Here is a 23,885-nt window from a genome sequence, read left to right on the forward strand (position 1 = left end):
TGTTAAAATAGGCTTTTAATGCCAAATTATAGGTGCCTGACTCAGAATTGTACACAAACAAAATCGTACACAAATAAACAGCTGGCTCCTTGCTTGGAACAAAGTTTTTTTTTTTCTCATACAAATATTATTTCTGGTATTGCTACTTAAGATGTGAATGAATTTGTCCTGCTGATTTGGAGTAATGAGGGCAGCACCAAAAATATTTGCTGGGATGTCATTTTGGACAGGGGGGTAAAAGCTGGGATGCAGGGCCAGGTTGAGTGCTGCACACCCTTGGAACCAACCTCAGAGCACTGCGAGTGCTCAGCTCTGCCAGCAGACATGACCACGAGGCCGATTTCCTCCCCTTTGTTCAGCCAGCAAATATGCAGCTGAGGTGGGACTGGCTGTGATCTAATTCTGCTGGGAGAGACTCACAGAGCTCCTGCCAAAAGAAGCAGCGGGAGGCGTTGGGATCACCGAGAGCTGCTCAGTCCTCTGACGGTCGTGCAAACATCAGCTCCTTGAGTGAGGACCAAACCAGGTGGATGTTGCCCCCAAAGTTTTAACAGCTCTCAGGAACAAATCTGGAGCTCAAAGACACCTTTAAACCATTTTCTTGAAGTTAAACAAATGCTTAAATAATTTTCTGCGTTTAGAATCCTAGAGTGGTTTGGGTTGGAAGGGATCTAAAAGATCATCTTGTCCCACCTCCTGCCATGGGCAGGGACACCTTCCACTATCCCAGGGTGCTCCAAGCCCCATCCAGCCTGGCCTTGGACACTGCCAGGGATCCAGGGACAGCCACAGCTTCTCTGGGCAACCTGTGCCAGGGCATCACCATCTCACAGGTCAGAATTCCTTTTTCTTGAATTTTATATGTCATAATGTAACTGCATAATAAAGTTTAGCACAAACAGGGTCTTCCAGATTTTGGTCGTGTTATCCACATAAAAATTCATCTCAACCAGATGTAATTTAGAAAGTGGAGGAGGGATTCATGATTATTGGTTACATCATTCAAACCTACTTGAGGAACTGTTCATGAACGTCAGAGTTTGGCACAGATTTGGAAAATTTCATTTTCCTTTGGCAGAGGAAGCTGACTCAAAATATTCAGTGAATATTCAGATTTTCAAAGATGTTGAACCTCTGCAGCTCTTCCCATTTCCTTAGCAGCATCCCAGGGTTTGACACAGCTGAGCCTCTGTTCGTTATCATTTATAGGTTTCTTTTACGACTCTCTTATTAAAAATGAATCTCTGAAAATGCATCTTCCAGAGAAGAAAATACAGCTTTACCTGTGCCCTTTTGGTGTACACACAAATCCCTGCTGATGCCAGTTTACATGTCCTGTAAGCCCAAACCACTGCCTGACTTCACAGCCTGGGCCAGCCCGAATATTGCAGGTCTTTCAGTCCCTTTATTATACAGCATGTTTGAAACCTGTAGTTTTATGAGAAAAATTAAGGATTTGTGCTGTGAGCCTCATTTGATGCCCTGTGGATTTGTGTATGATTTTTACAGCATGGACAGGCAATCCAGCTTTCCCTTTAAGGAGGACATTAAGCCAAATTTCTGCCTCTGACTATTTTATGAAACATGTAGGAAGTTAATATTTAGGGAGACTTTGGCTCATTAATCCCATTTGACAGATGGATACACAGATACAACCCAGACCCAGGGACTGCATAAGTCTGAAATCCCTAAGGAGAGCAGCTAAAATACATTTTGTGAGGAGCAGACTCACTTCTGCACAGGCAGTTGCAGACTTGCAGGTGGGATTTCACATGGACCATGGAGCTTTGGCTTCAGCCAGGAGTGGGTTGTCTATACAAATGGAAAACAAAATCGACATTAAAAATGAGTGAAATGGGAAAATCAAAGCTTTCAGTAATTTCTAATTAGGCCAGACGAGATGATTGCACATATCTAATAATCCTGTTCAGTGTGCCACAGGCTCCTCTTTGTCTGGGATGTATGTTTGGAAAAAACCCACCCGAACATTTTTACAAATGTCCACTGATAACTTTGCCTTTTTAGATTTCCATTTTTTTTCCTTTTTCATCATAATCAATTCTTTCTTTTCTATGATGACTTGATTATAAATATGGCATTTTGGCCATAGGTGACAGAAGCACTCTGGGCCAGATGTGCTGGCTGCCTGTGAAGGGCTTGGCCATAGGATGTTGGTGGTTTAAAGTAACAGGAAACCTGAGGAATATCATAAATCAGCCTTTTCTGACTGGGTTTCTTGTACAGAGTAAAACAAAATGAATTGAATAACTTAAGTATGTGTGAGCCTCCTGCCTCCCAAATTACTGGGGGCTGCCGGTGGAAAACACACTAATTTGATGTTGGCCTCCAACAGAAAATTGTTACACGAAAATTAGGTTTCAGCATTTTAACACAAAAATCAACTTGGAGTTCAGTGTTAACAGGAGCCTAAGGATTTAACTAACTGCAAGGAAAACAAGGAGAGACAAAATTCCTGCCTTACTAAGCCCCAGTCCTGAGAAAAAGCCTTTTACTTCTGGATCCCAACACGGCAGGAGGGACAAAGCGAGTACCAAAGGGTGGTTTTCTTTCTTTGCTCTCTCCTGCCATGGATTTCATAAGGTCAGAGGTTGACATTTTGTACTTTTCCACATTTCTATTGACTTTCATTAACAATAAACAGAAGGTGCTGGGCCAAAGTCATCGAATCCGTGACAGAACGTTCGAAAATATGAAGCTTCCCACATTCAAGGACATCTGAAGGGGCTGAGCTCAGAGATCCTCTCCCCTGGTGTCCTGGCAGGGCACTTCAGGAGAGATATGAGAACCTCATCTGAGCTGTTCCCCTTCAAGGAGCTGTTTCCAACCCTAACTGGGGTTGAAGCAATCACATTCCAGGGATATTCCCGTGGAAAAACCTGCCTGTGGCAGTGCAGCTCCTGCTCTAACCAGCTAAAATAAGTTATTATGAATTGTCTCATCCCAAGCCTTAATTAAAAGATGCTCTATTCTTATCATCCCCTTAAAGAACATTTTAAAACCATTAATTAAGACCAAAAATGTGGCCTGTTCCTCTCTCAGCTCTTCTCTGCTCTACTTAAATAAAATAACACTGAGAAACCAAACTTTTTTTTCATCTAATAGCCATTCTTTTGGGTTTATTTTGAAGCAATGATTCTAAAAGTCTTTCAATCTCCTTTTTCTGACCATTTTGTGGAGACAGGCATGGCCTTGCATTCTTGTTCCCTGAAGAATGGCTCCCACATCAAGGCTTTAGCATCCACACCTTCTCAGATGCCCGTGCTTTCCCTTTCACAAACCACTCTGAAACAACTTTTAAATTTATAAATTAATGGGCTTACAGTGGATTGGCCCAAGTTTTACCATTTCCTCCACACTGGAGATGTTTTTTTGCTCAACCTGAGACATTTTCTTCCCTGCAGCATTTCTCCCTTCCTCCATGGTGTTGCTACGTGATCTACTCAAACATGGACCTCCTCTTATACTGAATTCTTATGGCTGAGAGGGCAGTTAATACATTAAATATTAGAGAGAGCTCCTGCTTGAAATGCATCCTCAAACCAGAGTCCCGAGCCACATTTCTTGTTCTTTTTTGAGTCTATATTTTGGGTTCTGGCAGAGGGACAGGGAGCGAGCGTGGCGTGCAGCGTTTCCCAGACTGTGTAGCTTGGCACCAGAAAATCATTTCTTCGGAGTTCCAAACCTGTCAGGATGCTCTCTCAAAACTGCTCCACATTTCAGACGTGTAACACTAAAATGTCACTTTTGGAGCCCAAACCGGAGTGCCTTCAGCTCTCTGACTGGCAGAAAACTGAAGGATAAACTCCAGGGAATTTCTCCTACAGCTGTAAACTTTCAAAAATACTTGACTGCTGCAAAAACCATGGAGTGTGGTTTAAATGAACAATATGCCCTCTTCATACCTCAGCAGCACCAAGAACACGCTTTCCACTTCAGCGTGAACAACCCAGAGGTTGATTTCTGAATTGTTTTCACCCACACAGAACAGGTTAAGCAGATTTTAGCTCATCACACAAAACAGACGAGATTCCAGACATCTCCAAGAGGAGGAAGAGATGATACAGATGGTTGTGCAGATGTTTGGATCCTGTTCCCTTAATGCTCTAGGCAGGATGAGTTTAACCTCCTCATATGCCTCACAGAAGACCAGATCACGGCCCTATTCCATCCCTGGGATCTCAGAGAAAGCCAAGTCTCCAGTTAATATGTTTATGTGACATTCTGAGCTTGGCTCTGCTCCGCCCTTGTGGGCCAAATCCTAATATGACCCAGTGCTCTCTCACATCAGCTGGAGGTTTGCCTGAATAAAGTAAAAGTAAGTGATGCCTCCAGGTTTCAGGCCAGGAATTTCATTTCACAAAAGCTCCATGTATTAGAAAAAGATACATCAGCTTCAGCCCGCTGCAGGGTCCTTGTTTTCTGGAACTTTTCGTGTTTTGATTTTTAAAAATCTGAAATATGAGCAGGCAGGTCTTCTCCCACCCCTGGGGCTACACCCTTTCCTGAACAAACCTGAGCTCAGCAGGACCTGAATCCTCCCTGAAGCATTTACACCTCCAGGGGCCAGAGCTGTTTGCACTCTGCCCTAATGTCATCAATGGAAAGTTTTCTCCTGAGATCACCAGGGGCTGGGTCACGTCCTATTTTATTATGCAGAGAAGTTTTGGATGCCTCAGCCCTGGAAGTCTCCAAGGCCGGGATGGATGGGGCTTAGAGCAACCTGGGATAGTGGAAGATGTCCCTGCCCATGGCAGGGGGTTGGAATTGGATGAGCTTTAATGTGTCTTCCAACTCAAACCACTCTATGATCCTATAATTTTATGATTCTATTTGCTTATGAACAACCCCCGACTTTTATTCTGGTTTTATTTTAACTTTTACTCCTATATTCTCTCCCTGCCCTTCATTCAAACCAAAGAAATGACTGATGATTTTATAGGAACAATCCTGACCGGAAGGGCTAAACAGTCTTGGAAAAGGACATGGCAGCTCTCCAGCTGAAAAATACTGCTGGAAAACACCCAGGCTTGAGGAAAAGGCTTGAGCACCAATTCCTGGTGAGGGTTGAGTGCCTTGGGTTTACCTGTTGCTTCCATGATATTCACACTTCCCCAGCTAATTCTGGGCATATATCCCATGTTTCCTAATGTCAGTGGACAGCTGGGGCTGCTGTGGGACATTTGGGCTGTCCTTTGCAGGGAACAGCAAGGAAAGTTGCTGGAGAACTCCCTGCCCCTTGCACAACACATCTATCCCAGTCCAAATCAGCAGAGAGGCCAAGCTTGACCCCACTGCCTGGCTGAGCTGCTTTTGATTGTAAGGGGTAAAAACTTGAGGAGGTATCATAGAATCACAGGCTAATCAAGGTTGGAAAAGACCTCCCAGACCACCAGTCCAACCTTTGACCTATTGCCACCATGCCACTACACCGTATCCCCAAGTGCCACGGGCATGTGTTCTTTGAATACTCCCAGGGATGGTGACTCCACTGCTTCCCTGGGGAGGATCACCCCTTTGGAGGGACCATGGGTGTGCAGGCCAGGGATGATGGCGTGCATGGAGATGTCCCTGAGGGGTTGGGTGCAGCCTGGCTCTGTGGCCTCTTGTGGGAAGATGTGTCCCCTTCCGTCGGGGTTGATTTCTGATCTCCCTGTCACCAGCACTACTTGACATAACTACGAGCCCAATGAAGACCAAAAAAATCAGCCAAATTCATCTGGGCTGTCAATCTTCTCTACAGATGTTCCGGAGGTGCTGTTCAGTCTCTGATCACCGTGTTTCAGTGCTCTAATTGTGCCTTCTGCTTTGGAAACACAGGCAAAGGAGTGAGTAATTACCACAATCCCATGAATGAGCAGCGAGATTGCACACGGAGAAACTGAGAGAGAGACCACACAGCGAGGAGTGGGAGCCGTGGGATTAGGAGCTGGGATTTCTTTCTCTCTGTGCACAGTCCACGAGGCTGTGCTGCCCTGTATGATCTCATGGAAGAAGTATATTTTCCATCTGTGAGGAACTCCTCGCAGTATCAGCTAAGTGCAAATTAGTAGGATCATTAGCCACTCTTTGAGGGAGACGGCTGCCAGGAAGCCTGAGTGTATGTTTGAGGAAGAATTCCTAATGTCTGTGTGTCTGGAGGAGTATAAATTCTTCTATTCCCCTCCAGTAGCCTAATTAGATTTTACTCTGTTTATTAGAAGAGTTCAGTTGCTAGCTTAACATGAAATAAAATCTGCATGATTAAGAAGTCACGAGCAGTAAAGCTTAGAGTGTGCTGTTAGAAACTTTCCTTTTGGATCAACAGCGATGAAATCCTCCAGTGTTAAATGAAGTGAAAGCAGGAGTGTGTTTAGATCCAGCAGCCAGGATCAAAACAGGGTGTCAGGGATGGAGGGAGGGTCAGGAAGGGGGTATCATGCCACTCAAATGGTACCTGAAATGGGAGGATTACTGGGGAAATTGCACTTTTAAGCACATAGCAGACCGGATCTGGAAAAGAAGGATAGGAAAGATGCTCTTCCATTTGAAAATATGTTCTTCAGCTCTCCTCTCTTCCTTCTGCAGACACAATGATACATCAAGAGTCAAGGGCTCTAAAAAGATGGAGTAATATCTAGATCTAATTCTATTCAAACATCTCCAAGCCTTTCAGGGGCTGATGGCCTTAGTGATGTCAAACAGCCTCCAGCAGTAGCTGTATCCATTAATTTTTTTAAAGTGAAGCTTGGCCTTGGAATAGAAATCCATTGAAGACAATGAGATGCTCGGGGCTAGGATTACATCCTTGCATGGAAAATGGTGAGCAGCCAAAAACCCCTGAGATTTTTGAAGTTCAGGATTTGCCCCTGCTTCCAGATCTCTGTTGGCACTGAATTCCAGGCATGAATTCCTCTAAATTTCCATGTATTGTTTTAGGAACTGAAGGCTGGGGAACCAGAGAAGAAAACCGATATTCTGTTTCCACTGACTTTGTTGGGAGCTACTCTGTCACACACAAAGCCATCAGCAACCTGCAACAGGGAGTTTTCCAAATGGTCTTTGAGTTGATGACCCCAAAATCCTACTGAAAAAATGCCACTGTATTCACTTACCGGTAGGAAGACAAATGTAGAGCATTTTTTCTTTCTCCCAATCATCTGAGAAACTAAACTCTAATGGCAAACGAGGTTATTCTTCTGGAGGACCTCCAAGAGCTGTGTCTAGTGTAGGCTTTTGGTGCTGGGTGTACCTAAAACCTCTGAGTCCAGCCCACCCTGCTGGTAGGGGCAACCTGATCACAGAGATGAAGTCCCATTCCTCATGGATAATTTACAAATCCATCAGGAGTAGAGTCAGGGTACAAATCTGAGGACGAAAGTTGGAAGCCTGGTGTAGAAAGTAAGTTCTGGAGCCTAAAAAAAGAAAGGAGCAAGCTCAGAGGAGGTGAAGAGTCAAGGGAAGGAGACTTGAAACCTAAAACCTTCCCAAAAAAGCAAAGGGATTTGTGTAACCCAAGGGACTAAAAGTACATTTTGGCCCATGCTCTGGTTTTCCTCAGCACGTGCCCAGCCACAAGAGCCCATGTGGTTCTTCTGTTTTCCCAAGTCTTTTGAAATATAGATGCAAGAGTCTCGAATCCCTGCACTTCCCTGCATTCCTGAAGAAATTGGCCCACCAAGTAGTTGTAATTCAGGATACCACCGTACACCCACGTGTAAGATTCCTTAACAACTATGCACATTTTTAGGCTCAAATATTTTAGAATTGTTTTCACTGTGCCTGAGCTGTAATTGGCTCAGCTTCCCAAGTGTTGGATCATCTAACTGGAGTGATTTTTGACTCTGAGCCCAGGCACCATATCAAAACATTTATCAATTAATCATAAAAAGTAACTAACATTGTTGTCCACCCAAGAAAAACTGTCACTTACAGACTCATGTATGTTATTCCTTATGAAAGAGCTGCTATATAGAAGTTGATTTCCTGCACAGACCAGGTGGAAAATCTGCTAAAGGCAGAGGTCAAATTTAGTTTAATTTTATACCCTTTGTTAAGAATGTTCTCCCTCTCCCTCTCTCTCTCTCTCTCTCTCAAAAAAAAAAAAAAAAGGAAAAAATCCACCCTTGTGTTCCTTTCCAAGTTTTCTAAAGTTAATTCATGTGGAAGAAAAAAAAGATTAGGATAAAATTTCAAATATTAAATTCAAATGCAGGATTAATGAGTTTTATTTCAAAGCCCCAGAGGTTGTCTGGAATTTAGGACATTTTTTTAGTAGCAGACACGAGACACAGCCAGATGCAGTCGTGTTTTGGACCAGCTCAGCACAAATTTAGCACCTTGAAGGAGAAATTTTATGTCTGTTTTGTAAAGCAAACATTTCAACTTTTCCAAAATCCCTTGTCCAAAAGATATTATTGTTGCACTGGATGAAGAAAGGGATTTAAACTAAGGCTGACTGGTTGCTCCAGCACAGAGAAATTGCCACCCCATCACCATCCCTGTAGGTGATGTAGGTCTCCTGCCCCATGCAACAGATCCATGTAAATCATATCTTTAGTTTTTAATAATGCGGAGCAAGATAGATTAAAAAAAAAAAAAAATTGAATCATTTCCTGAAACCAAATTCAAGACAGTCCTTGTGACACTCTGCAGGAAAGAGATTTTTGCAACTTGGTTTCTCAAAGAGCAGCAGGGAAGGGCTTGGCACAGGCACAAACACCATTCTTCTCACGCCCTTCCAGCCAGCATGGCAAACCCAGGGCTGAGGGGCTGCTCCACTTCACACCCGCTCCCTGAGGCAAAGCCCTTGGAGGCCAAACCCGTCCCTTTCATTAAAAGATTTTGTTATCATCCCAAAAATTAACAGCCTACAACTTCCTCCCCGACAGGGCTGCTCCCAAGAAGCACCAAATATCAGTCGTGTTCAGGTCACCATAATTTGTTCAACCCAGAGAGAAATTCCTGTTTCCAGTCAAGTGATGGCTCAGGGAGGGCTGGTAACACCTGTGAAGCTCAGCCTGCAGATCCAGAGCAGGTGATTGGACCACGGTGTCTTTTGGGCAGCCAAAAGTGCTAAACATTGTCCTGATGGAAATCAAATGATTAAATTCCCGTTGAGTTCAATGAAAGAAGAAGGTGGCCAACATTTAGTTTAATATTTTATATATTAGCATTGAAATCTTGATGGGAAAGAACCAAAACCTTGCAGTGAACACCTTCAAACATTGGAATCTTGTCTTAAAAGATTCCAATTATAGCAAGAAGAAAACACTGGAGTTTCAGTTTCACATTCTGGCTTTTGCTCAAATGGACATACCACAGTCTGTAAATAGACCCAAAAACTGAAAAGTCATTCCAATTAAATTCCTTCCTTGCCTTAGAACTCTGACTCACCTATGGACAATCAATGGAATTAACATCAGCAGGTAATTAGGACCTGGTGATAGGCAAGCTTCAGATGAATTATTCCATTTAGAAAAACACTCACAAATGATTTTTTGCTTATTTCTTTCTGGGATGAAAATCCTACAAGAACAGGTTTTCCCCTCTCCAGTACAGAACAAAAATAGTCCATGGAAATAGCCTCATCTCACAGTATTTCTGGTTTTGAGCCCCATCAAAATCAGTAAATGTGAAAACATAACAAAATATTATGCAAAGTGGCAAATATACTTTGAAACTCCTGAAAGTTTTGTCTTAGCTGCAACTTAATTTTCTGGTCAACCCCAATTTTATCCCATGCAATCGCTCATAATCTCATCCCATCTTGAACCCTTTCCAACACCAATGGAAATTTGGATTTGAAGCTTCATTTCCAAACAGATTTCTTGGACAGGATGGGACAAAGTGGATGCAATTGTCAGGAATTTCAGGCTGTAACTGCCTGGAGCTGTTCTGATTGCAACACTGAGCCACCACCAAAGGAAGGGAAAAGCTGTGCAAGGCAGTGGCAGCTGCTCTCACTGCAACCACGTTTCACTAACGTGAGGCCAACGCCTCTTCAGGTCTTTCGCATCTCTGATCTCAACCCCTGACATTTTCTTGGTGCTTTAAATTGAAAAAGTATCTTCCAAATGAAAAATTTCACCAAAATTTGCTGGAGACTTGGTGTTTAACAGACAAAGCCTTGCTACATATTATCAGTGGCACAAGTCTATGCTTCATTTTTTGGTATAATAAGAAATGTTTTATTCCTAGATGCTGCTTTGCACGTATTCAATCCTTATCAAAACTGCACAGTTTGACACTTGTGTCCAAAAGTTGCCCCTAAATCTGTTGCATCACTCTGACCTATTGTCCAAGGCTGGCTAAACTGGAGACTGAGCCAAGGGACACGTTATCCAAAGGAAAACAGCAATAGCTGAAACGTATCTGAGGCACCAACAGGATGTGAACCCTTCACAACACCTTCCTTTGCTGAAAACGGATCATCCCAGCACAATGAAAATATTGGGCTGTGATCCCACCCGCACCATGTGATCCCACCTGCACCTCCCAAGGCTGCTTAGCTGAAGAGATTGGATGGTTTTCCATTCTTGGCCTGGACTCTGGTGTGAAATATTCCCACAGCTGGATGTGAACAAAGAGCGACGCATCCCAGTGACTGGACAAGAGACTCGAGCCAAGCCCAGGCCTGGGTGGAAGCCTGTTCCATGACCAGTTGCTCCACACCTGGCTCGGTGCTTGGGGATGTCCTACATGGAGCCGTGAGGTTTTATGGGCACTCCATCTATCATTGCATCCAGGGAAAATAAATTTTAAAAGAACAACAAAAATAATAAAAAGAAGATTTTTATGGGCCTAGGAGGAGCTAACCTGGAAATATCACTGGCACAAATAGAGCTGTTGAGCAGACAATAGCACTGGGGTATTGCCATGGGTTTGTTTACCCAAACGTGGCCATCCTTGTTGTGAGGTCCCCACCCTCCTGGTCCCCAGCCTGGGGAGCCTGTGGAACACAAGCAGTGATTGCCATGCTGACAGCTTTATTGCCTCCCTGACCTTGCTATTTTTAAGGGAACAGGTTATCTCCGTGATGTAATCAGGTCTTCCTCGTGCTGTTAGGTCATTCCCACTGCAGGGAGCCTGGAGCCTTTGGTCCTCACTCGCTTGGAATGCCAAGTCAGCTGTTCCAGGTGTCCAGGAGCTTATGGCACTGGTTTGACTGAAGGCTACTGAGACTGATGAAGTGATTCCATTTTCCCAAATCACTCAGAAAATACGGCTTTAGCTCCCTTCTTCAAACCTAGTTTACCCAAATTGATAGAGTTTAACCATCCAAATTTTGAGACTTGAAGCTTTAAAGAACATCAGTGGGATTGGTTAAATGTGTGCTTGTGTTAGGAGGGGGAAAGTGCAACAATAAATTATAGTTCATGAGTGATTCTCTGGAATAAGTGCAATAAGTAAGTTAATGATAAAAAATGCTGTTGCATTTCCATTTTGAAGGTTCTCGTTGCAAAAAAAGCGAAAACAAAATATCTCAGTGGTCTGAGTTCTACAAAGTTATTAAAGGCTTAATGTCAAGATGATCTTTCTGGAGAAGACACAGCCATGGTTTCAGAAAATGCTAAAAATTCGGGTCAAATTAAAGAAGCATTTACTGATATAGTAACTACTTATCCAACATTCTCTGTATGTAAACTATTTACTGAGAATGATATGACTAAAAGCTCTCTCCCATTCTGAAACTCCCGTCTCCTGTCCTAATTCCATGAGAAAAGGGACACCCACAGCAAAGGTTAGACCAGCTCTGTTAGGAAGCCTTTTTCCAGCTCCTGTGGGAATAAAACACCTTTTCCAGTCTGAGCTGGAATGAGGAAATGAAAAAAAGATTAAAAATCAAGCCCTGTTTGATCTAATGCAATCCAAACGCAGCCAAAGGTATCGAAGTTGCTCCAAATAATTTCCCCAGCCCCTGTTCTTGTTGATCCCAGTGTCAAGCTGGTTGTGAAACCCAACCACAAAACCGCCTGGAAGGTTTCCTTGGCTTCTCTCAGCCTGCAGGCAAACCTTGAGGGATGTGCATTAAAGGAAGGGGTGTCCCTCTCCTCCACAGTTCCTAGGGAATTGGAAAAATGGGCTTATGGGTCACTAAATCCCTCCTTTCCTTCAGAGGTGGTGGAATGGGGACATCTGAGACCTCCAGGGAGAAGCCAGTGGGTGTAACCTGCACAGGGACACAGTTCCCATAACGTCACAGCAAGAAGAGGTGAGTTAGTGGTAAAAATAAATTCACTTTCTCACCAAACACCCTCCTATTTTTCCGAGTCCAGATAAGCAAATTAAAAATGATGTCATGGCTCCCCCAGGACACTGCAACACGCTGCCATTTATCCAGCCAGAGTACAACTCCTATTAATGTGATATAACCCAGTAGTTGGGAACTCAATAGGAAAAACAGAGCTGGAATTTAATAAAAAAACCCTCACAGCTTTTAACTCATTGCCCTTAACATGCAGAGCTACTGTAAGTGAGTGCCTCAACATGAACACTCTGAAGACCAAAGAATTAAAGTAAATGCAATCAGCAGATTACTAAATACCAGTGGGAAATTTAGAGCTATAGAGAAAAAATCCCAGAGCATTAAAGGATTTACTGCTTGGCATTGATGAGAAGCAAATCTTTGGATTTCCATTTCTATCCTTAATTAGCAACTGAGGTTTATTTTAGTCTAAACTAAGTCACAAAAGATAACACACCCTAAAAGAAAATAGATAGCAGTGCAATAAACTTCATAAAAAGACTTATTAAAAATTAGAAGCAAAAATAATAGATTTGAATGGAAAATCAATTTCCAGGACTTCCATTTCCTTTTGTTTTCTTGTCTTCCCACCCATGCTCAGCTCAGCTCTTTTCTAATAACATTCAGCTCTTTGCTACTGAGGTTACCAAGGGTGGTAACAAAGATAGCATTTGAGACCCAAAAGGGAGGCTCCCTTTTAGAAGGGACATTTTAGGAGTGTTCTTGCTCCTTCACAGCTTGGGGTTTGAAAGTTTGCTGTCTCCCTGCCCAGTTCCCAGGGCCTCTCGCTGCAAATAGGATCTAAAATGGATGAGCCATGTTCTGTGTGGCCTCAGCTCTGAACAAAAGAGCTGTGTGAAATGGAGCAGTTTTTTATGGATTCTCTGGGACAGGGGAAAGATAAGGCTCTTCTGGTCAATGAGGAGATCCCTGGTTGGTTATCCTCTGATCCCATCCACCATTTACACCACTGGTGATGTGCTCCCAGGAGCTGCTTTGGCAGGGCTGTCCTGGTTTGCTGGAACATTCCCAGCTGCCAAGATGCACCAGGGATTTGGTGTCTGGTCTCCTGACCTGGGATACAGACTCCCACGGCACCATTCCGAGCACAGCTCCTGCCATGGCTTCAAGTAAAGCTGTAAAATATAAGCAGCTGCTTCAGAACAGGAAAAGAGTGAAAGTCTGGGAGCTAAATCTGAAGAAATTCATAATAACAAGGCCAGTCCCAAACAAACCTCGTGCTTCAGTGGGAAAGAAGCTGTGGTATCATCTCCTGCTGTTAATCCCTCCCTACTTTTCTCCCTTCCCCAGAGAGTCCAAGAATTCATTTGGTCCACATAAAAATTGACTGTGGAGTGATCCAGAGTGTGATCCAGATCCACAGATCCATCCCTTAATGGTTTCATAGTCCAGGATTCAAATCAAATCCAGTCCAGCTCCAGCATCAAACAGGTCATTTAGGCCTGTGAATCACCTAAGGAGCAAAACTCATTCAATCCCAGAAGTTGCCAAGTTGGTATCTAGCAGCCAAAAATTATTGGATGGCTTAAAAATGATTAATTTTTTAAAATTCAACTTTGAATTATTTTTATTTATCTTGTAGTTTGCAGTCCCTTAGGTTAAAAACTGGACACTTGTTGGACGTTGACAAAGTTTTCATTGTGTGCTAAAATAATTAGTTGTGCATCTGAAAACGCACTGATTATAGTCATAGGATTGCAGGAGCTGAGCCCTTCAAATAAATTATCAAATACCGTGCAAAGTAAAGTTTTCATTCATAACAAAAAAGAAAGGAAAAACCCCCCAAACACAGCCACAACCAAACAAAACAAAACCCCACAACCCTTTTAATGAATTACTTAACAAGTGGTGCTACTTCAGCTTATGGTCATTCATTACATCCTTGTTCTCAAGGCGAATCCTGAATGAATACAGTTCGGAGGCACTGATGGATATCTGCCCAGCCCGGGGAGCAGCTCACTTTATCTCAGAGCCTGAGCAAAGGCTTGAATGTATTTTGGGTTTGTGACACCTCTGCTATCGCCAGGAGGGACAGTGACAGCGGGAATGTGATGGATGAGCGTGGCAGAGCCAGAAACTGGGACTTAGAGGGTGCCCTGCACTAGCTCAGGGACAAGAGACAAAGCAACTCCCTCCCTTGTTTTTTTAATTTGTTAAAATAACAGCTCCATATTCCCAGGGGCAAATGTCAGGAATAATTGCATGCAAATTGCACTGGAGCCATGCTGAGGCACCCAGTGCCACCCAAGGGCTCCTGAAGGGTTAATATCGAGGAGTTCAGTTAATTTACAACTGGAGACCTTTATCGTCTCCCCGTGACATCGAGGGCTCACATTTCCCACTTAATTACTTGTTCGGCAATCAGGCCCGCGAGAGATAGATGTGTTCTGTGTTTAGCCCTCGCAGCTGTGAATTGTTTATTTACTTATCGTCAGGCCGGGAATGGCTGCAATTTAAAGGTTCAGATCTCTGCTACCCTGAGCGGGACAGGTCTTCCTTTAAACACTTCCATATTGCCGCGGTGGAATTCCGCTGGAGATGCCCATCTTCTCCTCCCGTTCCGGGTAGCGGCGCCGGCAGGTGTTCCTGGTTAGCGGCCGCCGGGCTTATTTACGCCAAACAGCCGCTGCCAAGTTCACAATCGGGACCAGGGATCTGCGGAGATAAATTTGGGAAGGTTAAAAAGCGGGCCAAGGAGATGAGGCGAGATGAATTCCAGTAACCCGGCTTCCGTGGAATGGCTCGATGCCTATCTCGGCGCTGGGATAGCTGAATCACGGCAGCTTCAAACAGTGGCTGCCAGCAATTCCTAGGCCAAATGGTGTAATTACAGTTTAAGCTGTCAAATGGTGACCAGATGGCTTTATCTTTCACACCAGAGGCCTAAGAAGTTGGTAGGTGTGACCTTTCCACATACCAATCCACCTGCAGAGCGCACGAGGCCGGCGAGTGCCGGAATTCCCGGCGTTCCCAACGCGTCCAGCCCCGGGCGCTGACACCCATCCCTGGCTTTGATAACTTTGGAGCAAAGCCGTGTAAAACCAGCAGCATCGGTTTTCACAGGGCTGCATCACCTCAAATGCAGCACCACCAGCAATGCTGTGGGACCACTTGAGGCGTTGGACTTGTTGGGGGCTGGGACTGAATGAGCTTTAAGGTCGCTGCCAACCCAAATTCTGTATTTCAGCACGCGAGGGTTACTGGGTTGCAAAGAAGGGGGGATGATCCCTGTTATTGCCTTGGGGCACACACAGATTTCCCATCTACCCAGGAAAGAAAGAGTCGTGCAGGGGAAGAGAATCTCAGTTCCGTAGTGAGCCAAAAAAGGACGTTTCAGAAGGAAAAGTGGCGACGTTCCCTGCCAAGAGGGCAAAGTCAGAACGGTCTGATCATCCAGGAATTGCTGCTGACGTTGTGATGTGCCTGATGAAGGAGAGGATGGTGGCAGAACCAGGCTGGACATGTCCCCTAAAAAATCCCAAGGTAGTTGCAGGAGAGTGTGCCTGGGCAAAGCCCAGCCCAGTTTCCCAGCAGAAGCAGCTCAGGAGGTCGGGGGCTTGCTGGGGAATATCCCATGACCTGTTCCACAGCCACAGGCCGCTCTCTCCTGCCTCCAGGAAAGCGCAGGCTGTTCCCACACGGAAAGCACAGAGCTTTGCAGCAGGCCTCAGATTAGAGCAGTATTAGAGGTAAGGACTTTGGGGTGGATATTAACCCCAGAGAATTCCGCCTGTGGGCAGGTGGAGAGGCTGACAGACATCAACAGCAGCAGCAGAGTTTCTGCCTCCGGGCTCTTGCAGCAGCCAACTGCTTTTGATTTAAAGAAAAGGCTTTCCTGTCCTGTGCTCTTATGAGAAACACACTTTTCTCCCAGTCCCAAGGTTATTTCTATCCCACAGATGAGGAGAAGGGGATGCAAGCTGACAGGGAACATGGTAAGGAAGGCTAAAGCACAGAGGTGCTGCTTCCTAACATTTTTTTGTATTATCATCACCACTGCTGCAGGAACAAATTACCAATCTCTGACGATGGGACATCATTCTGTAGCTTAATAATAATATGTAAAAAAATAATAGATCAGGGCTTTCTAATCTTGGAAAATTATAAGAAATTTTATTGGACATACACAAAGAAACAAAAATGCAGATAATTCCAGAGCAATTTGGATTTTCTCAGAAACAGATCTACAATCATCTCTGTCACTTCGGTAAAGCCAAAGAAGGAAGAAAAGAGCCTCCATAGGTATAATTGAATTAGACAAAATCCTGGAATTTGATGAGAGATAAAGTTACCACTAATTCTCTTAAGAAAAAAAAAAAAAAGAAAAAAAGGAGATGGAATTAAAATGTCAAAAGAGCAGTGAGCTGCTAAATTGAGCCTTCAGTTTTGGGTGCGTTCACAGTTGTGTTGGCAGCGCATCCGTGGACGCGCTGAAGTAAAAACACTGCAAATGAAAAAGAAAACAACCAAAATGCAGCTTTTAAAAGGGCTGAAATGAACAGCACAGAAATGCTTCAGGATTTACAAAGGAGCATTGCAAGGCAGAAACAAATACAGGCAAAACCTGGGCCAGTAACAGCCCAGTATGTACAAATGTGCTGGGCTTGGGATGAATCCTGCGGGCTGGATTGATGAGAGGGATAGCAAAGACTTGGACCCAGCCAGATCAAACTGGCCTTCACCCACAGCACAGAAAATGGGGTGAAATATTTGTTTCTTCCAGTATTCTCCTATTTTTCTCCTTTGTTTTAGTTTTTGCTTCTGCTGACGCTGAGCTGACAGCAGCCGCGCGGGGGTTTGGGGCCGCGGCCTCAGCTCAGGGCAGTGGGGATTTTCAGAGAACTGTGAAAATTTAACTCAGGTGAATCTTGCCCTGATTTAACAGACATAAGATGACAGAAAGCAACTTCTCAGCTTCTCAGGCCAGCAGAAGAATTATTGCAAAAACCTGTGGCAGAGAGATTGAAGGCAATGGGCACAAGGAGCTGTTTCGAAGGAGAGCGCCGAGGGGAAGGGGAGAGGATCCCTTGTGCTGGCTCCCCAGCCCTGCTACTTCACTCAGGCTTTTCCCACACTTAAAGGGAAGCAAAAAAGTTCTCTGAGAGCTTGAGGGAATCCAAGGAACAAGGTGGGCTGGGGAGGATGCGCCAGGATCCTGCTTGGTACCAGAATGCTGCCCCAGATGGAGAATGCAGGGAGAGAGGGATGGCCCCACAGTGATGTGACTCCCATATTATTTTTGTCCTAAATACACAAAACGCTGGCTACTGAAATCAACTAGGAGTAGTATCATTCCCAAATGCCTTTTTTAACCCAGGAATTTGCAGCAGAGCACTGGGGAAGATGCTCTTCTGCCAGTGATGACAATGCTTTTGCAGTGCTGGGACCTGGAGTGGGGCAGAGAAAATCCAATTTTCTGACAGTTGTTTATCACCCCCCCCCCCCTCATCCCCCCTACATTGCAAAGAGGTTTTATCTGTCTGGCATGGAAGATTTCCCAAACTGTTTTTATTAAGAGGAGTTTTGGATGCCAGCAATGAATATTACTCTATTACTGAAAGGAATCAAAAGCTAAAGTGCCTGCGTGTACAGTTAATCTATCCAAACAGAAAATGTTTCTTAAAAAATTACGGCACTATTTTTATAACAAACCTCAGCCAAACTCAAAACTGAATAAATAGAATGTGTTCTTTTTAAACCAATTAATTTTTTTTAATCCTGGGCAAAAAATACTTTCCTTGCTTTCATTCATCAGGTAATGCTTCACCCCCCGTATCTGAGCGCAGAAATTTGCCTGTGACAGGATTTTACCTTTGAGGACACCGGATTGAAAGGCTCCCAGGGCTGGAAGGTGGATGCAAGGTTACGCTGGCATCACAGCCAGCCTGTGGTTTCTATCTCTTTTTAACAAGTCCATGAATAAGGCAAGAAAATGCCTCAAAGGGGCCAGGAGTGATGGGCAAGAGCCTCCCTACAGCGCTGATGCACTTAAATAAAGCATCAGATCAGAGCCATAGGAATTTCTGTAGGATCGTACAAGGGATCTATTCCCACTGACACGCTGTGAAGGCAGGAACACAGAGCCACTGTCTTTATGTTATTTAAAACTGGCCTGCATACTCATTACCACAATGTAATTATCATTAGGGCTGCTTAAAGCAGAGTTTGGCCGTTCCTAGTTTTTACTCCCTTGTTATTATTACGGTTTGACTTTAACTAGAAGCCCGTGCAGAACCTTTCCTGCAGTTTTTCGGTATTTATTTAGACTTGCACCGCTGCCCAAGACCACAATTCGAGTGTCCCAAGCCTCATCCCACGATCTTTCACTCCCCGAAATGCTGCGCATTTTTGATGCCGTCACGAAGAGGAGTCGAACCCAACAATTCACAGCCTTCGAGAACCCTAAAATGTGGTTAAACATTCCTAGAGGAGACGGTGATGAATAGGCAAGCAGGGTAACCTGACCCCCGGGGCTTACACATCCCTTTTTTGTTTATTTGTTTGTTTTTTTCTCCTGAGCTTTCCAGGAGTTTCAGCCGCGAGCAAAGCCGGGGGGCTTAAAAAAAAAAGCCAGGAAAACGCTTTAATTCCTACGACCACGTTGCTCATTTGTGTCCGTGGTTTTTAAGAGGGGGTGATTCCAGTTGCAAGCTAGAAAAAAAATTAATTTAAATTTCTCCCCTCTGGTTTTCGTGTGTGAAAGAGAAACTCTGGGTGGGTGCTGCGCCGTTCCCCAGTGTTTGAGCGCTGCTTTTTCTGCTGCCCTGCTAAAGGTCAAAAGCAGGTAATGGATGTCGAAATCCCCACAGACTGGGGTAAGCTCGGAGCTTGTTGACTTTGATATCAGTTTTCTTCCACCCGGGGGAGGAGGAAAAAAAAAAAAAATCATTCCAGCTCCTCATTGATTTTTCATGGAAATTCACCAATTTCTCCCAGTTTAAGATCTGGTCTCTGATTTCGCCCTGATTATCATATCCCTCTGCCCCCCAAATGAAGCCCTGCTTTGTTGCAGCTCAGGACGGTGATATCATCATTACTGCACGGAGCACGGGGGGAAAACCCCGGTGTGCTGGAGATTGGTGCTGGATGACAGGGGCTGCCTCAGGAAAAAAACCAAACAAAGCCCTCGAGTAAACACACCTCGAGAAATAGGAAAAAGAGCGGAATAAAAAGTTGGGGAAAGCTGGGAATGGGAATGTAAGGTGGCCGTGCCTTTGTGCAGGAGAGAACAACGGGCTCAGCGTGGCAGAATGAAGCAGTGTCAGGTTTGAAATGCTCTTTTTTGGGAATCCCACCTCGCCCTGGCGGGCTTGGGTTGGGTTTAGCTCAGGGTCGCTCTCCTCCGTGGCCTCAGCCCCTCTGCTCTCAGCTGCAAAAGGAGGCAAGGGTGGCAAAATGGTTTGGATTTCTCCAACTTTCCATCAAAAATGGATGGAATGAGCCGTGAAAATTTATGGTTGTGTGTGTCCCATCTCTGCAAGGGGCAAAAATGACCTTTAAACAACCAAAATTTTAGTCTCGATGTTCTTAATTGCTGCAGAACTGGACTGGGATGTTCTCAATGGGCTCCCAAGAGTTAAACCCACTCTTTTTTTCAGATATACCAACATAAGTGTTGGTATTAATTCACCCTTTTGAACTCCTGTGGATGTTAAAGGGACAGTACTTAAAACCTACATTTTAAAATAAATCTGGGTCATAAACAGTCATTTTGTTGTTGCTGGAGTCTAGAAAATTCATCTATTACAATGAAAAATTTTTATTAATTGTCACTGAGTCACACACTGAAATAAAATTATGTGCCCACTACATTAAAAAAAATTGAAAAAAGATTTGAAAACATCAGTTGTCAAAACAAGCAGAATATTCCCTCCCATGGGAGAGGAGAAAGGGTCATTAAAAGAAGTTCAATGCATCAGGCTTTGAACATTTGCTCTGAAAATTAATGCAGGAAAAGAAAGACACAGTAAGGAAGGCAAAAATTGGGGAAAATTGTACTTTGAGAAAATTTTGTAGCCTAAAATAACTTATTTTTACTAGAGAAAACAAAAGAAATGTTTTAACATGTATTTTGCCATTAATTTGTGTATATATTTAATTATGAATATATCTTCAGGTAACATTTCTGATACAGCTTATCAGTCATAATTCTGACAAATAATACAGTTATTATTATTAAACCTTTGTGAATCAGGAGGTTTTAAAGCCATTCAAACACAGTGCCTTGAAATGAAAATCCAGATTTAATTCTTTAGAACGTTTTCCCCAAATGAGGATAAATGTGGAGTCTGCCCTTTAAATTAAATGACAGCAACAAGTCGGGGGAAAAAAAAACCCAAAACAAACAATAGTAAACAGTTTGAGATTGATTCTGCTCATTGCAAATAAGGGGCTGGCTCTAATTTAATTAATGAGATTTCACCAGTGTAAATTGAATTAGGTTCATTATCCTATGATTAAAACGATCTCTATCTTTGAAAAAAAAAAATTAACAGTTGAAGGATTTTTTTTTTTCTAATTTAACAAAAACTGCTGGAAGGAGATGTAAAAGCAGAACTCCCACAAAGATATTGTGAGCAGAAAAAATATTTTTCTTAAGTGATTAATATCGAGTTTTATTTTTTTACAATTTTAAATTATTTTTACTATTTAAAACTGCATCCATAATCAGTCAGGAAAAAAAAAAAAACCAAAAAACCTACTTCGTGCTATACACATTACAAATTTTTTTTTTCTTATTTTCGCGTTTTCTTCGCTCAGCAGACAACACCCCCACAAGTTGTGTGTAAAATCCCTTTGCCAAGGAGTGCAGCAAGACACGGCTGAGTTCTCAGGTGTTTGAACCCCTAGAAAACAGGAAAGGGCTGTGTATAATCTGCTCTACATTGTACGTTGGATTGTTATGGTTTTTAAGTGTTGTACAGCACCCAATTATTTTGATAACGCCTTTAATTGGTTAAAAAAGTGACAATGCTCTGCGCGGGGGACAGGTGATGCCTTTTCCTGGTCTTAAAATCAAGAGTCAAACACGGTTAGAAGGGGAAAAGGGATTTTACCTTGGCATTTATTTTAAGGATCCTTAGGTGCACCACGTCCAGGTCGAATGCATCAAAATGCACCCCACAATGCCCACCCCCAAAAGATCGGGTATAACATTATAGGTTTTACTAATTAGCAGATCTATCAAAGATTCCTCAATGAGAGGCTCAAGTGAGCCCCCCTTCCCAAGGACCCTTCCCCTGGATGGTTCTATCTCAGTTTACAGAATGTGTTCTGGAGAGGACCTTGGGCTCTGGGGCACACTGATCCCTGGCTACGAAGCTTCTAAAATGTTTCGTCTCCTGGCTGAACAAACAAGTCCAAGAATGAAGGCAAAGAGCACTGAGAATACAGAAGTTGTAAAAAGATGTAACAGGGGTATAAAGAAAAAGGTAAAAAGCCATCATGGCATCACAGGGGAGGGTCGCTTTTCATCCCTGATACAGACACCGAGCCGATAAAATGATTAAACCGCCTGTTGATAAAGCAAATTGTGCTGCGAGTATCTAACAAGTGCTGAAAAGATAAATACGCTCCCAATGGCGAGGCAGAGCCGCGCTCTCCCTGTCCCACCTCCAAACTTCCAATGCCACCTAATGGAGAGCTCGCACCTCGCAGCAGCCCGGCTCTGCCCCGACAGCGAGCTCGGCCGGGCGCTCACAGCTTCCCAAAAGCTCCACGGAGCGACGTTTGCGATGGCGGAGTAACAAAACCCCGCAGCAAAGGCTGCACAAATATCTGGGTTGCCTTGCTGGATGTCAGAGCTCCGCAGGAGCGGCGTGGTCCCCACCCATCCCTGTCTCACGGGCGCGTGGTCCCTAAAGTGGGAGTTTGGGGTTCCTATGGGGTGCACCGCTCGGATTTGTGATCTCCACAGAAATGCCGCGTTCCTGTGAGGCGGAAAACGCGGAGACGTGGCCAGGGTGCAGAGGGATGTGAAAATACCCCGGGATGCACAAATCCCCCTCCCTGAGGTGTGGTCGGGGCAGGTTTGCATCTTCCCCAGGGCGCGGCTCACACGTGGGGATACCGAGACCGGGGGCCGAGACTGAATAAATTTGTCCTTGTCTTAAACTGCCCTTGCCGTGTTCTATCCGACTTCTGCGGCGCTGCAAACACTTCTCCGTGCGTGCACCTTCCCGGGAATGCTTCCACACCCATTGGGCAGCACTGCAGACGTGCACGGTTACCTATGCACGCACATGAATATAGGGCTGAACCACTTTTAGGACCAACTTTTAGGACTGACTCCCAAACCAGGCCCTAATCTGAAGATGGTTTGAGATTTCCCATTGAAGATGGTTGGAGATTCCCTGGTTAAAACCCCCTGGACTATCAGCAAACAGTTGGGATTTTGCTCACCCCTGTCCCCCTTGCAGCTGAACAAAGCCCCATTCTCTCCGACCCGAATATATTTTCCTTTACCCCGTATCTAGGATTTCCCTCAAATTTATTTCTGTAGGGCTGGATCCAAAACTCCCGCTGATTTTGGGAGGTTTGGGGTAGGGCCCTGCGCTTCTGCAGCTCCAGACCTGCTGCAGCCAGGGCTGAATCTGTGCTGATTTGAATGATAAATATCGGCCCCCACAAAAATAGTTCAGAACAGGGGCTTGGAGGAGGTTGAAAGACAATAATTTTCTATAAACTTTGCTCTGCCTATGCCAAGCTTTGCACCCCATCACCACCAATTTGAAGCATATTCTGGTATGGCAAGATTAGGGATAAAAATTAACTGTTAGAAAGATACAGATTTAGGATTGATAGGATTTTAACTGCACGGTTCTTGTGCAGTTTTTATGCTTAAAGCAGCAGGATTAAAGACGGTAGAGTTGGGAAGAAAACGCAAAGGGAGCTTTGCTGCTCTCAAAAAAAAAAAAATCGAAATAATAGTAAACCAAACTCAGACAAACCCCACAACAGAAAACCGAAGCAAATAAAGGCGAGTGGAACAGATTTCCGTGTTTACTTTTCTTTCTGCTGTTGGATCCCTTGTCGTAGCCACAAGAACTGCAAGGGTAGGGTACGGAATGGGAAATAAAACACAGGAAAAAGAAACAAAGAAAAAAACATAAAGCAATTTAAGGCGAAGGAAGCAAACCCAAGAGCTGCAGCCCGAGGCAGCCCAGCAGCAGCTCTGCAGAGCCGCTTCCATACCCAGGCTGCGTCCCTGGAGCCGAGGGAGCTCTGCCAGGCGGCAGCTGGGAGCGGGGAAGGGGATGGTGCAAACCCCGGGCTAGCAGGGGAGGAAGAGGAAGAGGAAGAGGAAGAGGAGGGGGGTTTCGGGACGGGGAGAGGGAAGAGAAAAAGTCCAGTACATACAGCTCGATGCGTCCACCAGCCCCCAGCCTCCGCTTCTCCTCTCTCTCTCTCCCTCTTAAGTCAAAAAGGAAATGCGGTTCTATTTTTTTTTTTTTTTTTTTTTTTTCAGAATCAGAAAATGAACCATCAGGAAGTTGGCAAAAACTCTGACTAAACAATCAATTGAGGAAATGCAACAAATTCGCTTTGGCGGGGGGGGGGGGGGGGTGGGGGGGGGGGTAGCGAGGCAGGCAGGGCAGAGCCGCGCAGGCAGCGCCCAGGG

The 23,885-nt window shown here is 44.4% G+C and overlaps 1 long non-coding RNA gene across 1 annotated transcript; it reads right to left on the reverse strand.

Moving 5' to 3' along the window:
- Positions 1-1,001: 1,001 nt before the first annotated feature.
- LOC138117056 (uncharacterized) lies at positions 1,002-23,666 on the reverse strand. Its single transcript, XR_011154477.1, has 3 exons — positions 23,624-23,666; positions 14,742-14,920; positions 1,002-1,812 (listed from the first exon to the last, which is right to left on the reverse strand). It is a non-coding gene; the product is annotated as an uncharacterized lncRNA (long non-coding RNA).
- Positions 23,667-23,885: the final 219 nt, after the last annotated feature.

Source organism: Aphelocoma coerulescens, chromosome 11, assembly GCF_041296385.1.
Source record: "Aphelocoma coerulescens isolate FSJ_1873_10779 chromosome 11, UR_Acoe_1.0, whole genome shotgun sequence".
Lineage (NCBI taxonomy): Eukaryota > Metazoa > Chordata > Aves > Passeriformes > Corvidae > Aphelocoma > Aphelocoma coerulescens.